This window comes from Leucopleurus acutus (genome assembly GCF_964270905.1).
Source record: "Leucopleurus acutus genome assembly, chromosome: 14".
Taxonomy (NCBI): domain Eukaryota; kingdom Metazoa; phylum Chordata; class Mammalia; order Artiodactyla; family Delphinidae; genus Leucopleurus; species Leucopleurus acutus.
This window is the reverse complement of record NC_139156.1, coordinates 54,702,781-54,721,167: the sequence shown is the minus strand read 5'-3', so window position 1 is coordinate 54,721,167 and position 18,387 is coordinate 54,702,781.

Sequence of the window (18,387 nt, the reverse complement as noted above, 5' to 3'; positions counted from 1 at the left end):
TCCGGCTACAGCTGCCACATCAAAAGAGCAAACTCCCTACAAACTTTGCCTTAATTAAAAAAGTTATAGTAACCCTCAGGATGGAGGCAGGTCAGACACCCCTGGAGACAAAAGTTCTCTCTGTGGCCACAGACCAGGCCTTTCCTTCCACCCCAGGCACCATTAAAAGTGGGGCGATTCTGTAGGCTGTAGGCGTCACAGGCTGGGGTAAAATAGGAACGGAAATGCGGTCTCTCTTCATACTCATAATTTGCTTCGGAGGGATCTAGGGCCAAACATTTGAAAAAGGGCCCTGGCTTCTTGGACAGATTTCTGTTTTTCACACGTTCCCATATTCTTTGGGGTCTTTCCCAGCTGTGCTTTCAAATGCCTCAAGCCCACGGGGGCACATGTTAGAGAACCATGGGGTGTAGCTCTATCCCCCATCTATAGCCAAGGTGGTAGTTAGTAGCTTTGTTCTCTGATGGGAAAACTGAGTCCTGGCAATGGGAAGGGGGGTTGCCTGCAGGACCCAGGCCGGCACCAGAGCCTGAGGACAGCACCTTGTCTAAGATCCCAGCCAGATCAGCCCACAGTTATCAGTCACAGAGACGGCAGTGCTCCCTGGAGCGGCCATCTGCTCCCCGACATTTCCTGGACCCCTTGTAAGTGGCAAGGTCATGTGACTTGCCAAGGAAAAGTCCACTGGAGGGAAAGGTGCCCCTTGCTGGCTGCAGCAGGGAAAGGCCCGTGCAGGGCTCCCCAGGCTCTCTCCCATGGCCACGACGGGGAACAGTGGCCCACAGAGTGAAAGCTCCCTGCGTGTGGGTCTTGCATAGGTCCCCCCACCTCTGCACCACACACACACATCATAGACTCACAGTGCGGGATAGAAATATATTTTTGCTGTGTTAAGCCCCAAAGATTTTTTTTCTGCAGCATAATACAGCCTAACCTAACCTAAACAGTACACCAAATTAGCCCAGTGAGCCCACGATATTTACTGATTCATTTATTCTTTAGCGCCCCCAAGACCACCATGGAGAAAAGTTACATGGAAACAGATTTCAGCTCAAACATAAGAAAATACTTTTTCCCCACATAGGTACTCAGTTCTGACTATCAGAGGGCAAGTCCCCACTCCCCTGCTATGCCAAGTATCAGTTTATTTCCTCTCAGCACCAAAGGGAGCTAGACTCTTTTTTAAATAGTTGAATATTTTAAAAATTATTATTTTAAATTGTGATAAAATACACATAATTTAAAATTTCCCAACTTAAGCACTTTTAAATGTTGTGTAACCATTACCACCATCCACCTCCAGAACTCCTTTTATCTTGCAAAACTGAAACTCTAAGATAATACTTTTTAACGGAGACATCTGAAGATGAGCTGGGCTGTTTCAGGACGTGGTGCGAAGTCTGCTTTTGCACAGATTTGTAGCTGAGGCTGGATGGTTTTTGGCAGGAGGATGGTGGAGCAGAAACCAATGGAGTGGAGTGGAGATCCACCTCCTGTATTCAGGGACCCCTCTCTCCACATTGCACTTTCGTGTAAATTACAAAGAAGCTCTCTCTGGGGGTGAACCATCCACAAGTTCTCTGGGTGGATGAAATTTTTTAAAAGAACGCTGTATGAATGACCAGCAGGTTTAAAAAGCGAGGCAGGCTGGCAGCTCCACGTGCCCCTCAGCTGGGCATCTTTGGGCAGGGTAGAAACCACGCGGCTGTACGTAGCATCCCCACGTGCTGAGCCTTCTCTCAGACCTTTCCACGTGCCATCTCTTACTTACTGCAGTAATCCAGTGGTCTGGTTATTATCACTACTTGACAAAATGAGGAAACCAAGGCTCAGAAAATTTCAGTAAATTGCCTTAAAGTCACAGCTAGTAAACAGCAGAGTTGTGGTTCAAATCCAGTCTGTCCACTTCCAAGTCCAGTGCTCTTTCTACTGCCTCCAGCTGTCCCCACTTGACCCAGGAGTCTATGATGGAGGTCATACCATGAACAGAGCCAGGACTCAAGCCAACAGTACTGGGTTACTGGGGTGAGGCATCCTGCTTTCACAATCCCAACAAGAAAAGTGAAATTTTCACATGTGTGATAAAAAGGGACTATTTACAATGCTCTGAGTCTTACCTGAATGGAAATATTTAAGGTAGTGTCACAACAAAATGGATTATTTCATCTACAAAGACATTCATAGGGGTTGAAGGGTGCTATGAAATACTTGCCTCTATAACCAACCAACATTCTCCCATTTCAGTCCCCAGCTCTGTCTGAGGACCTGGGCTCCGAATACCAAGCACAACGTACTCAGTTTTCTCAGATACCACTAGTTAGGGAAAAAGCAAAAGAAAGACAGAACGATTTCCTTTCTCATCTCCTGTGCAGGTGATTGGATTGCAGGGCTAGACGGAGGGAGATTGATTTTGTTTCTCGGATAATGGAATTAAATGGGTGCCTCTCGATTTATTCCTAAAAACACAGAGAAGTGGCGTTTATGTTCCTGAAACATGAAATCAGTAGAAACACAACTGGGGGAAGAAAGGGAAATTAGAAAGAAAATCACCAATCATTTGATTATATGACAACTCGTGAACGTTCACGTAATTCATTGTCCTCTGCAAATCTGTAGGAAGGATGACTGCTTTTTTTTTTAAAAAAATTGCTGGCTTCAGCATGTTTTTGTGAGAATGGGCAGCTGGAAAGGAAAGTGTTCTGGAACAGACGATGGCCCACACATCAGAGTTCCCCGAGCACTTTCATCTGTGTTACCTTTGTCATGTGTTCTGGCTGGTGCCAGGCTCTCGGGCTCCCTCTCTCCCTCCCCACTCCTGCTTCATGTACTTGAGACACCACACCGCGGTTGTCTTGTACCCTAGCTCTGCCCTGAACGCACGCAGCCAGATGCATACGTGCGAATCCACCTTCCTGTTCCTCCTCCTTCTCCTTTCAGGCTGCCTTCAGCTCTGGTGCCGCCACCTCCTGACACACTCCCTGAGGGCTCCTGCCTTGGCTGGCTGTCCGTCTCCCCTGTTCTCTGGTGTCCTCTGGACCTCTAGTCAATGCCCCCACTGTCTCCTTGCAGAAGGTCTGGTGACAGACCTTCTCCTGTCAAGGCTGAGAGGCCCTTGGAGCACAGGGAAGTGTCCCCCTGGCCCAGGCAGATGCCGGACCTCGCACAGAGCAGGGCGCAGAGTCTGCACCCAAGAAATACTGGGTGAACAGATCCCAAGAGGGTGGTGTCATTGTCCCTAAGCACACAGACAAAGAAATGGAGGGTGACGGAGGCCAGGCGAGGTGTCCTGTGTCCCCAGTGAGTTAGAGATGGTGCCTGGGCCAAAGCCCAAGGTGGGCGACTCCTGGCATTCCACTTGCTGTGGTCCTGCGTTTGAGGCCACAGCTCTTGCAGCTCCGACTTCCTCTCTGAGAAGCAGGGTTGTCTTGCGGTGAAGAAGCCACGTGGCGTGGCGGCTCCACGGCGTGTTCTCTGCATCTAGGGCAAGTATGGGGGGGGCGGCACAAGGATCCACCTCTGATCGACGTCACACGAACGGATTAACCCGGGCCAGGTTGAGACCCCAAACTGGAGGAGTGAAGTTGTGTCAGCTGCTTTAATTTATGTGTGCATTTACGGTCTCAATTATACGGGCACTTGCTGTCTCCATTTAAAAGATAAGGTTGAAAGGGGAGACGAAATTATGAGAAGAGATAAAATGAAAGCAAATCGAAGATATTATTCAAAAAGGAACTGGATGAAATAGCAAGAGCTGTCTGTGGTGGTAAAAGGAACACATGAGAGTGAAAGACATCCCCCTAATCGTAGCTGCCGTAGGCTGCAAGCGAATATTCAAGTCAGCAGACGAGCAACCTTCCTTCCCTCCTGGGCGTTTTTACCTAAGGCCGTTCAGTTAATGCGTTTCTCCCGAATGCCTACTATGTGCGTGTCCCTGAGGATATAAATGCTCTTGCAGACCCAGAAAAATGACAATAACATATGATTTAAAAAAAACAAACAAACAGGACAATCTTCAATGCGTGGTAGGAGCCCCGAAGAGGGAGTGATTACCTACCTAGAGGAACTGGGGGTGGAGCACAAGAGACACCTGAGTAAACCTGATGGGTGAGGGTGACAGGTGGAGAGACGGAGGAATCTCCAGCAGAAGCAGCCACAGAAAGTCTGGGAGGAGGGGCTGGAAACGCGGTGAGGGTGTTTAGTCCTGGTTATTGAACGCTTAGTAAATACTAGGCCCTGGGCTAATTGCACTACCCCTGTTAACTGATCTGTTCATCACAGCATTTTGAGATCGGTACCATTATTACCTCCACGTCAGGGGTGGAAATACTATCACTGAGGTTATGTAACTTGACCGAGATCATAAGGTTGGTGTGGACTCAGACCCAGGTGTCTTCGCTCTCTGGAGAGCAAATGTTAGGCTCTCTCTTGAAATTGCAGTCACAGTGTCAGCCGAGGCTGCAGTCATTTAAAAGCTGGATTGGGCCCACTCAGGTGGCTTTTGTTGGCAGGCTCTGTTCCTCCTGATGTCGGCTCTCTATAGGACTGCTTGTGATGTGGCTGCTTCCACCAGAACAAGTGATCCAAGACAGAGAGAGACTCCAAGTGTCTTTTATAGCCTACTTTGGAAGTGACATGTCTTCACTTCCATTGCATGCAACTGGTCACATAGACCAACGCTGGTACAATGTGGAGGGGACGACACACAGGTGTGAATACATGAAACGGGGATCAGAGAGGCTATCTCAGAGGCCGCCTACCCCGCATGACCTCCTAAATTATTGGGAATTTTTGTTCCAGCAAGAAATGGGTAAGGGGGATGGGAATCTGATGTGTAGGTTCCTTTAGTGGGAACTTCAGGGCAGAATTTATTATAAATGCACGTAGAGAAGCCCAGTTTGACCCCCACTAAGAGGATGAGCTGGTCATCCCTTCCAAAAGGCACGCACTGCAGAATGGCCCTTTCCTCTCTCCCAGTGCTCCCTGGCTCCGCACCCGTATGTTGAAAGGTCTCTGCACACAGTAGGTACTCTCTGCCATGCTGGTGGAGTTGCACTGGCTGCAGCTGCAGCTCTGGGGACCCTGAGCTGTGCAGTTGTGTTCAGAACTCCTTCGCCCCCATGTGCCCACTTCCTCAGGCCGGCTCATATTCCATCCCCTCTGAAATCGTCACCCACACTTCCCAATCGGACTTCTCGCAGACCTGCAGCAATCCAGGCAGGCTCTGAAAGGCTTGGCTTCTCTTTCTGAGGATTTTATCAGCACGCGAAAATAAACAGAGCTCGAGGGGTCCTTGATGTCTTAGGATTGCATTTTAATGACTGCTTCTTTCCGAGAAAACGAGCTGGCCCCATTTCCTGGTCAACATCCACACTCATATGAGCATAGCTGGACCTGGGGTCTTGGGACCCAGAGCATTGCAAAGTGTGACTGACCAGTTTGCAATTGGCACTTCATTAGAGGGACACCCTTTGTCCACAGAACCAAGACTGGCTCCCAGGGACCAGCATCTCCCATCAACTCCCAGAGTGGTCTTTCTAGAACCTGCCTCTGAGCACACCACTCCTTGTTCAAAACTCTCCTTACATCTCCCTGCCTGGGGGATCCAGCTCCTCAGCGTGGCTCACAAGGACCGTCACAGTCAGCCTCTGCCTGCTCCCCTGCCTCCGCTACCCGCCGCCCCTCCCCTCTCCTCCAGCCCTGCTCCCTTCAATTTCTACCGCAGTCAGATCCAACTGTTTGCCGTCGGGTGAATGATCGATGCCGTCTTTCACCTCATCTCTGCCTTGAATGCCCTTCCCGTCCTGAATAACATCCATGCCCGCTTCAGAATTAATCTTCGCCCTCCGGTCATCTGGGAAGCCTTCCATTAACCACCCCCAAGTTGAATTACATTCTCCTTTCCGTCCTCCCGTGGGAGCAAGGTGGTGGTGCTGTGTCTTGACTCTCGGCGGCTTCCTGGATATTCTAGGCAGTGTCCCCACCTTTGATGAGACCCTCTCACCCCCTCAGCCATTCAGGAGAGCTGGCTTGTGAAACAAGTCATGTGGAAGGTCACCATGGGAGGGAGGAGAGGCCTGCCCAGCATGACCCTCAGCAGCTCAGGCAAGCGCAGTGTGCCCTCATGTCCTACATCCCTGTGGTCCCTAGGGCTCTGGGAGCACATAGCGATAGCTCCCAAAATCCTTGCTAAAAAGCAGAGGTGGTCCAGCCAGCATAGCCATGGTGCCTTGATATCTGGGAAGACCCTGCTCTTGTGTCAGGGCAGGACTCCTGGGTTTAGTTGACACTTGGCTTCGTTCGTTAAGGCTCTTTGCTGCCCACACTTCACAGCCTACGTTTGTGCCTCTGGACAGCTTGACGAGAGAGTGCAAGGAACAGCAAGGACTTTGAGTAGATGTGGCATCAAATCCCAACATCACAACAAGCCCTGTGGTCTTCAGCCAGTGACATAAACTCACGGGGCATCAGTGTCCTAACTGGCCAAGCAGAGGCAACATTCCCCATGGGCTGGCATGACAGTCACCTGAGATAGCATAAATGAGAGACTTAATGCAGCCTTAATTCTGCCCCACCTCCCTTTCTTCCTCGATTCAAAATGTACCAAATGCCAGCTGTATGCTGGGCTCCATGAGGGAGAAAACAGGAAGAAAACACAGCCTGCTCTCGAAAGCTCCCAGTCTAGTATAAGAAGTGACACTTGGACATGCAAACTTACGATACAAAGTGGTAAATGACCAGTCCTGCAGAGGGGTGCCACTGGGGCTTTGGGAGAGTTTTCTGAGGGCGAGCTCCTGGAAAGCTTCTAGCCTGGGGGATTTGAATCTGGAAGGCATGGTGTGGACTTGGAGTAGCATGAATCCTGCAGAGTGCCAGGGTCCCACCCCCTCTCCGTGGACCAGAACCCTGCTCGCGGGAGATAAACATACAGCTGCTAGGGCTGCAAGGCGGGGCTGGGGTTGCAGGAACAGCCAGCCGCTCCTGGGGACCACCGCGTTCTCCGGGCCCTTTCTGCCAGGATCTGAGGAGGCCTGTTTACATGGGTCCCCCCTGCGGTCTGTGCTGCTTAATATGCCTTTTGAAAATGATGCTCAGTGGGACGTGTGCACATTTGTAATTACAAAGTCAGGGCTGTTTTTTCACAATCTGCCTGCTAATTTCTCAAGCGCAGGAAGGGAAATAGCAGAAAGTCCAAAATAGTCGAGTGGGTTCCCTGATAGCACTCTGTAGTGCTTCCTGTTTACAAAGCACTTTTATTCCTCCCCATGAGGAAGGCAGACCAGATACTCTTAGGCCAGAGGGGAAACCGAGACCCACAGAGGAGAAATGACTTGTCCAAGGTTGCATGGCAGGTAGGAAGGGTAGGCAGGGCTGCACCCCAGTTCCTCTGATGGCACGTCTGGTGCCCTTTCCTATCAACCTGGGGCACAGAAAGAAGGAGGGATGAGGCAAGAAATTCCCAGAACCAAGGCTGCTTCCCCTACGAGGTGGGCATCCTGCCACGAGAAATGGCTCATCAGGAGCCACTGGGTGAAAACCCACATTCAGGGAAAGCCTTCCCAGTAACTGAGATCCAGCCTGAGGCTTCCAGGAGCAAGCCTCACACGGAATGAGGGCGGGCTAAGATTTCAGCCAACGCTTTGAAACCGAGCCTGCGGTTGAAGTCAGGTCAACACATTCACAGGCGTTTTGGGCCCTATCGACGTCTGGGGTGGGAAACCCACCCGAAAGCTGTTGAAATGCAGGGGCCAGCACTGGTTTTGCAGAACAGTGGCTCTTTGAGTGGAAGGTGTTCGAGAATTAAGTTTCCCCAGTGTTCCCAGGGCTCAGACTTAAAGCCAAGGGGGGTTGGGGCCTCCAGCGCCTGATGGAGCCACTGATAGGTCCCTGCTGGCTAAAAGTGATGACATTGGCAAGAAACTGATCTTTCTGGGGAGCAGAAACTCAAGAGCACTCAAGTGCAGAACACAAGGCAAGTTGTGTTACCTGCCACAAAGCTTCAACTTTCATGCCTAGGGGAGGGGGTGAGAGGGACCATTGGTATTGGGTATCAGGGGTCCCAGACCAGACTCCGGAGGAGGAAACTGCTGGAGTGGGACCTCTTATCTTGTCTCGTACTGTCCTTCTCCACATAGAATTAGGACATACTCAGGCTAGGGGTGGAGACTGGGTAACCCAGTTGCTCCCTGTTTCATGGACAGGAAAATCGAGGCGCTGCAGCATCAGGAGACTTACCTCTGGGCATCAGAGAGTGTCACACATGAGGCTTGCAACCAGTCTCCAGATTCTCAGTCCACTGCTCATGCGGACTGAGAAAAGAGACACAAATCAAAGTTCCAGGCTCTTTGTCACCATGTCGCAGGCCAAGCCACAGCCCACCTACCTCTGGCCTCCTTCACACTCCTTGTGATCCTGCTGAGTGCCGTTCCTTCCTGTAAGCTGATGCTCACACACACGTCTGGCCGAAGCAGGTTTCAGCCACTGGGCGATATTTGTTGAAAAGCGAAGTCAGTTTGTGTGAAGCAGCCCCTGCTTGGCCTGGCTCGCTTAACACCAGTCAGTCATACATTCTCCTGTTAGTCAATGCTTGGTTGAATGGTGAAGACCAAGGATATCCAAATGGAGTGTCACATGTGCTCGGCCCGAGATAATCCTGGGGGACAGCTGCTGACTGGGCTCTAGCATCTGCATCTAAAAGTCAAGTCCAACACGGCTGGCTATAGATAAAAAAGTGGCCATCCTGAAGTATGGTGGTCCATGGGTAGATTCTCGAGCTGGCTTAGGGTGGGTATAAAGCTTCTGAAACTGCAGGGAACACCTTACCCATGCTTATGCATGGGCTTTTATCTAGGAACAAGTCCCTATCTTTCATCAAATTTTCAACTCTGAATAATCGGAAGTTTAAGAAGCCATAATGTAGCTATCTAAAGGCATCATCCTAGCTCTGTCTTTGTCCTCCTCAGGTGTCTCACAGTGTCCTGGTTCCGTATAACACAGTCTGAGCTGGAGTGTCTCTTCTGACTTCAAAAACTGAAGTGTTGAAAGCCTTGGTCATGGCTGGGTGACCTTGGCTGCTGAAAGTTCTCTGTGATTTTTTTCTAGTAACTGTGTTCTTTCTGTAGGACAGTCACTCTCCTTTGTGCTGGGGATGAGGGGCTGCAGTGGAAATATGAAGGCAGAGGGCTGAAGAAAGGAGGTTTAAACCCTCTGTGGTATTGACACAAAGAAGCCTTTCTTCTTAAGTGCAACCTGAAAAATAATCCCCCATTGGGGAGTGCCATGACACTTCCTGTGTAACATATTCAAACATCCCCCGGCAACTGTGGCCTGTGGGAACCCAATAGGGCCTGAGCCAAAGATGGGCATAGAGGTGGTGAGAGTAGCAATATCTGCCTTCTCTTCAAACTTCTTTCAATTAAGAAAGGACTTAGAATTTAAAAGTAAAATAAGAATTATGATGGAGCCATTGAAGACCAGCTCTAAGAAGAACTTTAGTCTTCTCAGCTGTGAAAATGCAACTTGGATGAGAATGGTCTCTGTGGCCTAGAAAGGACAGGACTTACCCACAGAGGTGATGCCCAAGCCCTTTGACCCCCTGTCTGAGAATTGAGCCTTGAGAATTGTATCTCCTCATATTCTTGCTGGGATGGTCACCACTTGGGAATGGTATCCTGGCATCAGTCATGTAAATGAAATAGGAAAACTTCCCATTTTCTTGGGTACCTGTTGTCATTACTTCACCAGTTGGAGAGAACAGTACCCAATGCAGCTCCTTTGAGTGAATGTCCTCCCCAGCGAGCAGGATAAAGGTGTTTTCCTAAAGTACCTGGTTGCAAAAAACCTTAGAGTCACAGAGAATCAACACCTGGGAGTACCTGGAAGACCACCTAGTCAAGTCCTGTCACTTTGTTGCAGGTGTTTCTGAGGCCCAGAGAAGAAAAGAGACTCAAACAGATGAGCTGTGCCCATCAGATTCTCTCGTTCAGAAAGGAAACAAGGAGTAGAGAGGAAAGTTTCCAGCTATGACGGGCACTGGGTTTTGAAGGTCACACAGCCTTGAGAACTTGGGTGGCAGATTTTGTTTGTTTGTTTGCTTTTGTTGGGATGAATAAACTGATGAGTACGTAAGTCTTTAGAGAGCTGGGAGTAGGGCAGGTGAGCAGAGGTGCCTTTCGTGCCCTGGCTTCCCTGCAGTCCCTTAAACCCTTCTTTAGTGGAATGAACTGAGTTGATTTGTTGAAACATAGAAAAGCCCTGACCAGAACAAGGGGACTCAGGTGTGCACAGGAGCTGGACTGTAGGACCTATGAGAACCCTTTAACCAGAGGTAGTCTGATTTCAGGGGTCTTGGGGTTCAGGGCCTATTGGAGCTAGTGAGCCATCAGCACAGGTAACTCACGCCAGTTTCACTGAAAATGCAGGTGGTCTCTGGGAAAGGGTCTCTGGGCAGCTTGATGCTCATAATATGGTCCTGGGACCAGCAGCATCAGTATCTGGGGGTCGTTGGAGGTGTAGAGCCTCAGCCACAACCAGACCTCCTGAATCAGAATTTGCATTTTCACAAGTTCCCCAGCAATTCCTATGTACATTAGGTTTGAGAAGCAGTGATTTAAGAAATAGCCTTAAAAAAAAAAATAAAGCAAGGACACGACGGAGAAAAGGCTGTGAGCAGAAACATGAGGATCTGGTGGTAATCTCATCTCCGGGACAAACTCGCCATGCAGCCTCGAGAAAACCACAGCCATGCTCAGAATGGCTGTTCTCTCATCTGAAAATGAGAGGGTTGGACTGGATGATCTTTATGCTCTAGCCTCGCAGGCATCTCTGATATGAGGTAGGAGGGGGGAGCCCCACTCAGCTGAAGATCAGAGAGCTTCTTGCTGTGTAAAACACTCCCTAATCAGCCTATGTCAAGTCCCCCGCCCCCCGACTAACCACAGTGACAAGTCCCAGGAGTGTACCTTGTCAGGCTGTGAATAAAGTTCAGGCAGCTTGGTTAATTACCCTGACATCAACTAGAGTTAGCTACCCAGCAGCTCGGAAACTCATCTTAATGATTAGAGGAATACACGCGCCACAGCTTCAGTCACAGCCACCACCTTTGCAGGCTACAGCTTTGTTTCAGGGTCTCAGATTCAGGCAGAGGATCCCCAAGGGCATCAGGGGTCCAGGTGGGTGTCAGGAGGTTCCCCCTTGCCCATTCCACATGAGGGTGAGGTCATTCTCCAAATGTGTCATTAGTGAAGCTTTGTAACAATCGTAACAAAGAACCCGTTTCTTTCTCTCCTACCTCTACATGTAACCTGCTCCAAGTTGTCCACTGCTGTCAGAAAAGGCCATGCGGGATGTATGCCTCCTTATTCTCTAGCCACAAGTCCATTAATTTCTACCTCAAACCCTCTGCCCTGACCTCAGAGGGCTACACTCTGTTCCCTGTGTGAGCCATGATATTTCTTCTATTTGCACACATTGCTTCTGCCTAAAACACTCTTCTCTGCTCTTGACCATAGTCCTTATTCAGTCTTCAGATTTAGTGTCTCTGTCATTTTCCCCAGAAAGATATTGTGTCTATATCATGTCCCCCATGTCCAGGCTGGATGTCTACGTTTCTATAGAGTCCTGTGCTACATCAATTGTACTAGACATCACACTGTATTCTGAGAGTTTCTCTACAAAACAGTGAGCTCTGGGTTGTCAGAGACCATGCCTAACTTACTTAAGATCTAAGCTCCGTGAGGGCAGGGATTGTTTTCTCTGCAATTGACAGCTGTATTCAGAGTGCCATGTACATTGCCTGGCACATAGAAGATGCTCAATAAATGTCCTTTAAATGAATGAAGAAATGAAGAAATGAATTCCCCATGCTTAACACAGTGTCTGGTGCATGAAGAACAGTCAATTTTGTTTCAAGTGAATGAAAGGACAAAGGGAGATTTTTCTGTTTTGGCATAAAGTCTGGACAGTGAAAACTCATTAGGATGGATTGCTTGACAGACTGAAGCACAAAGGTGTCCACAGCTCAGTTGCCTCTAAAGAGGTCTGTCCTGACACTGGACGGGGAGGTAAGACTTGTTTTGTGACTGTGGGACTGAGGGTGAGAGGTCCAGAGAGGGTACTTCCGTAAGAGGATTACTTTGAATGAATGACCTTGGGGAAGTGTGAGGCTCCGCTCCCTCAGCCCAGAGCACACACATCCCCTCTCTCCTGCAGGCTGTCTGAAGGCCTAGAGGGCTTGTCCCAGGCCCAACCTTTCATGTGGACCAAGAGGTAGAGGCAAAGAAGGGATTTCTCTAGGCAGGCCCTTTAGATAGGAGAAAACATTCTCAAATCTTAGAGCCAGTGAATGACATTACTGATATTGGAAGCCACATCTTTATGGGCCTTACGTGCAGGGCTCTTTTTTTTTTTTTTAATGTATTTTAAAAAATTTTTATTTCATTTTTGGCTGCGTTGGGTGTTTGTTGCTGCGCGCGGGCTTTCTCTAGTTGTGGCGAGCGGGGGCTACTCTTTGTTGTGGCACGTGGGCTTCTCATTGTGGTGGCTTCTCTTGTTGCGGAGCACGGGCTCTAGGCATGCAGGCTTCAGTAGTTGTGGCACGTGGGCTCAGTAGTTGTGGCTCATGGGCTCTAGAGCGCAGGCTCGGTAGTGGTGGCGCACGGGCTTAGTTGCTCCACGGCATGTGGTATCTTCCCGGACCAAGGATCAAATCCGTGTCCCCTGCACTGGCAGGCGGATTCTTAACCACTGCGCCACCAGGGAAGTCCCCCAGGGCTCTTTCTAAGCATTATGTTTTAATAAAGATTTGGGACTTTCATTTTTCTATAAAGCAAAGCCCATTTTAAAATACCTATACATGTGGTGGAAGCAGTGGGATAAAAGTCCAATGTCCACAAGCCAAAAGAAGTTTGGGAAAAGAATTGGAGCATTTCTGGAAGACTCTCCTCTTTTGTATGTTGATCCAGGTTGCTTAGCTTTTCCATTGAGGACTGGGGTTGGAGAGGAAAGGTTATATTCTATTTACTTTGTAAAAGGAAATTTCTCTCTCCCTGTTTCCTTCTTCTTCCCTAGTAATCCCTCAACCTAAAAAATTAGCTTCCCAGAGACCTCTATCGGAAGGTTTCTTCTCATGTGACCAGGGGCACAGAGCAAAGGAGACAGGATAGGATAATAATTAAGAATCTAAGTTTAAAAATCAGACACATCTGAGCTTTAACCCAGCCTTGCCATTTATGAGCTCTTTGACCTCTACCAAATGACTTAATGTCTCTGAGTCTCCATTTTCTCATCTATACAGTGGGGATAATACTAATATTAATCAGTTGGCAGTTTTATGAGATAGTGAGATCAGTACAAGCAAGTACTTAGTATGAAACCACCAACTCCATCCACAATGCCAAACTTAGAAAGTTCTGAGAACTGAAAGCATTTTTCATAACTCATTTGGCAGTAAAATCTGATCTCACTTGAACTCACTTGGCAACAAAAATCTGACCTGAACTTAAGTTAAACTATTTGGAGTTGTTATTGTGACTTTTCATGTATTTTGCTGTAGAGATATTGATGTGTTTGATCACAGGGTAATACCTCAGTATCCACTGTGAGTGTTAGGTAATGTAAGCTACATGCTGTATGTACCCTAAAATCTATAATGGTTATAGGTTTTAAAATCTATAACCTTTCTAAAATCTATAATGGTTTGATTTCCAAAATGCATATAGCTCTAAAGATTTCATGCAAAGGATTGTGGACCTATAGAGGATCTGGCTGTGTTGACTGCTCAGTACTTGAAAGCCATCATCAGTTCTGCTTCAGGGATTTGCCCAAGGACACACAGAGACTTGTTTGCATATGACACTGTCCTCAGGTATTATTTATTCTATAACCATGACCTTGACCAAAAATATCTCTTTGACTATTCAACTTGAACTTCCTCAAAAGAAATCCATTTCTTTAGATATTTCAAGCTCTTTGGTTCTTGAGAGACCACTTGTAAAGATGAAAATTGAAAATTGGTTGATTGAATGTTGAGAGTGAGAGGTACTCATAAACCAGAGCCAGAGAAGGATGGCGGCAAGACAGGGAATCACAGAGGTGAAAATGTGACCCACTGGGCAACAGCACTAGTTCTGTACCCAGGGCCAGCTCTGGAAATTAAATAGAACTTTGACACATGGGAGGTTTAAAATATATAGAAAGGGTGGAGGAAGCAATAAAATTCCCAACATCCTCCCATTTCTTTATCAAAAGAATGTGGGAGAGTTTTATAATAAAAGATACAAATCTAATCTAATTAACATAGGATTAAAATATCAAATGTTATATACATAAAGCAAGAGGTAGGGATAAGTTAAGGGTGATTGATACAGTTGAGTCAGAAATCTAGCTCTGAGCTTCCTGGCAGCCAAGGACGAAAGGAAAACATGATGGTTACCTTTTCTCATAGCATATGTTTTGGGTATCCATTGTTGCATAACAAACTGCCTCAAAACTTAGTGGCCTAAAATAATCATTTTACTTTGCTCAAAATTTTATGGGTTAGGAATTGGGGGAGCATCTCGCTGGGCAGTTCATCTCTGAGATGCACAGCAGCAGGTGGGGTGGCTGGAACTGTAGGATTGACTTCCAAGAATGGCTTCTTTAGTCCCGTGTTGCTGCGTCATTGCTCCTTGGCTTTTCTCTCCATGCATCTCATCCTGCAGGGCCTCTCCACGGGGTTTGGGCTTCTCACCTCATGAAGGTCTCAGAGTAGTTACACTTTTAACATGGCAACTGGTTTCTCAGAGATAGGAGGAAGAAGCTGCAAGACCAGTTAAGGGCCATGCGCAGAACTGGCATGACATCACTTCTACCAGATTCTCTTAGTCAGAGCAGCCAGAGAACCTGCCCAGATTCAAGGAGTGGACTCCGTGTCCTGACTGAGCTGGAGGAGCAGGTCACATTGCCGAAGAGCATGTGGAGTGGGAGATATTTTTGTGACCATCTTTGGAAAAATAATCCGCCACAGCAGGATAAAAGGAAGCATATGCATCTGTCAGGAGGAATGACATCTTTCTAGGACTGAACTTGTAAAATGAATTATGTGGCATCTCTTCTAGAGAACAGTCATTGCACGTTGACTGAAACAGACAATGTCATCAAGAGCCAGTTGGAAGAAGATGCAGAAACAGCTCAGGATGTTACATACTTAGCTGAAAACCTGGGTTCCAGAGGCTCTGGCCCCTGAAATTAGTGGCAGTCCTTGGGACAAAATGTTACCTTTCAACTGACTGATGACCATATAATGTACGTGCTGTGAAAACCATGTAGCTGTGTACCTGATTCCTGCCTTCCTGGCCTTCCATTTGCAGGGAAGGCAACTCATATCACAGTACAAAGTGTAGGTGTGGACCTGATTTTTTCAGATGTGGGCACAGAGAGCTGCCTACATCAGACTCATGTGAAACATGAGGTGTCTAGACACCTAGACACAGGTGTCTGTTAAAAATCCAGATGCTTGACCCCATTGTTCCCTTGCAGAGACCCAGGGAGCTCTGCTTTGAAATGCTCTCCAGGTGATTCTGAGCGTACTGGTGTTCAGAGCTCCACGTAAATATATGGCCCAGGGAGCTCTGCTTTGAAATGCTCTCCAGGTGATTCTGAGCGTACTGGTGTTCAGAGCTCCACGTAAATATATGGCAGTCTACGGTAACTGAGGACTTCCTCTCACTCAGGAACTGTTCTGGGTGTCTTACAAATTATATCAGTGAATCTTTGCAACAGCTCAGTGAACTATTTTTCTCCATTTTTTAGTTAAGAAATTGAAGACTCAGAGGCAGTCCACAACCTGTCTAAGGTCACACAGTTTCTAAATGGGCGATGCCAGGACTCACCCCAGGGGTCTGGTTCCAAAGCCCTCATCGATGGGTTCTGTGACTCCAGATGACCAACTTAAAAACTTTCTATCCAGTGCCAGGATGCTACCAACTCCCTGGGGCATAAGACTGTCACCTTCTCCTAGGTGTCTGTCCTAGAAATTCCAAGGCAAATTTGGAAAAACTCAACACAATGAGTCTTGTTAACATGCTCTCTTTTGAAGATAGCAGGTAAGAGAAAGGACAGTGGCTACGTATTTTGGTGCTGATATCGCTAGGCCTGTGACCCCAGGCCAGAGGTTCCACTTCACATAGCCACAGTTTGCTGGTCTGTGAAAGGGAAACTGCCTTGGACCACTTCTAGATCTTCTTCCAGCTCAAAATTTGTCCCAAATCCTGGATGATTTGATATGACAGCACCATGCCTAGTACTGCTTGTGGATTCTCTGATTCAATGATTGTTTCATTCATTGAATTCATCCAACAAATAGCTTCTCTGTGTCTGCTATTGTACTCCATTCTCAGAGAAGTAAATGTTTAAAGTACCCACTTAATAACTTGAAAACTGATTTGACCAATTTCATTTCACTGCACAGCCTCCCAAAGGATTCCCTGAGTTAGCGTGGGCCCCTGCTGCCACCAGTGCGCAGGCCCACAGAACCAACTTGGTTGTTTGAAAGGAAACCCAGAAGTCAGTCACCCAGCACTTTCTAATTCAAATCGGCTGACAGTCAGTGGCTTTCTGCCCTGGGGCAAACCCTCCACCTTCAGTCCTGCTTTGATCCTCTAGCCCAGGCTGCTTTCATTTCACAGTTGGAGTAACAAAGGTTAAAACAGATGACAACTCTTTCTAGAGAGTGGGGTCCTTTGCCCCCGAGACGCACTGTGGTGAGACACAGAGGAGGCTCTTCAGAAGAAGGGCAAGGTGAAGCTGTGGAGACTGAAGAACCGTCTAGTTCTAACACTCTAGCAGCAGATTTCCCCCGACAAAGTGCAGAAGCCCAGTATTTACAATGCAGGGCCTGGGGTCTGGGGCAGGGACGTGCCCTCACTATGGGGCCAGGACCATGAGGCTCCAATTCCGTCACCCTGCAGGTGGGGACACTAAAGGACCAAGAGAGGGGAGCTTGTCCAGAGTCACTGCAAGTTCATGGGCGGGAGGGAAGGTAAGGGGTGAGGGGAAGGGCAGCAAAGGAAAAGCAAAATAAAATCTAGTAAAACAGAATATGGCCCTGTGTTCACAGGGGAGCAGTTCTTTGAAGAACCCCTGGGACCTAAGAGGCCTGCTTCACCTGGTCTGTTCATTGCCTCTGAGGATCATTCTCCCAGACAAGGGTCTGCCCACTGGGCCACCCTCCCTCGACCACCCCACTTGGCCGTTGGGGAACAGGGGAGCTGCAGACGTGCTCTTGGGGTCCCTAGGTGGATGGCATTGAGTTTTTATCAGCAGAAGAGGAGGCTGCCCAGCCCAGATGTGAGATCCCTCCCCCTCCTCCCAGCCCAGCCTTGCCCTGTGCCGTGACAGCTTCCTTCCCAGCATCAGGTCTTCTGGGGAGTGCTTAAAGAGTGGCCCAGCTTCCAGACCAAGGCCTGCTGTTCTCGGCCCGGGGACATGTTTTCAGCAGAGAACGCTCAGCAAGGGCGGGCGAGGGTGGGTGAGGGCAGATCTCTCCACTCAGAATTCAGATGTGACTCCCCGCTATGTCCCCTCCGTGACTTCACATGTTCTAGGACAGCCTTCAGAATGCCTCCTGCCTTGGTCCTTGCAATTGCGAGTAGCGGGGAGCAGTGTGGGGACTATATGTAGAATTTGTGGAGATCAGGCAGAACGAAGCAAGACACCCTCTTCTGATTCATAACATGTGAGAACGTGCTTTTGATGGAAGCAGCTCCCAGTAATAGTAACAGCTCCCAGGTCTGCAACAGGTCCCAGAGCCTTCAGCACCCTCCCAAGCTCAGCAGCATTCCTAGGCAGGAGGGAAGCAGAGTGGGGAGGCAGAGGCTGCCTGGGGGTGGGGGCTAAAGACAGACACGAGAGAGAGGCAGAGTTAGAAGGTGCAGAGAGCAGAGACAGGGGCACGAGACACAGGGACACAGGAAGTCAGAGGGGGTGGCAGATGGAGACAGGTGGAGATGGACATGCCAAGCAATTTGTCCTCTGTCACTTTCACCCTCCCTTGGCCCTCCCCATGTCCTGCAGACAGCTCTCCTGCCTGGAAGCCCAGCTGCTGGCCCAGCGGGGGAGAAGGGAGAGAGGTGCCTCATGCCAGGCCAGTGGCCACAATAAATTCCTGGACCTCTGGAACCTACAGAGGTTTGGGGACCCGTATCTCTTGTCTCTAGCTCTGGGAAGTTGCCTTCATCCTGATGTCAAGATCTGGGGGCTCTGGGTGGTGCCATTTATTTCAAAAAGAATATCTCTTTAAAAATAAATGGGACTTCCCTGGCGGTCCAGTGGTTAAGACTTTGCCTTCCGATGCAGGGGGCGTGGGTTCGATCCCTGGTTGGGGAGCTAAGATCCCACGTGCCTCATGGCCAA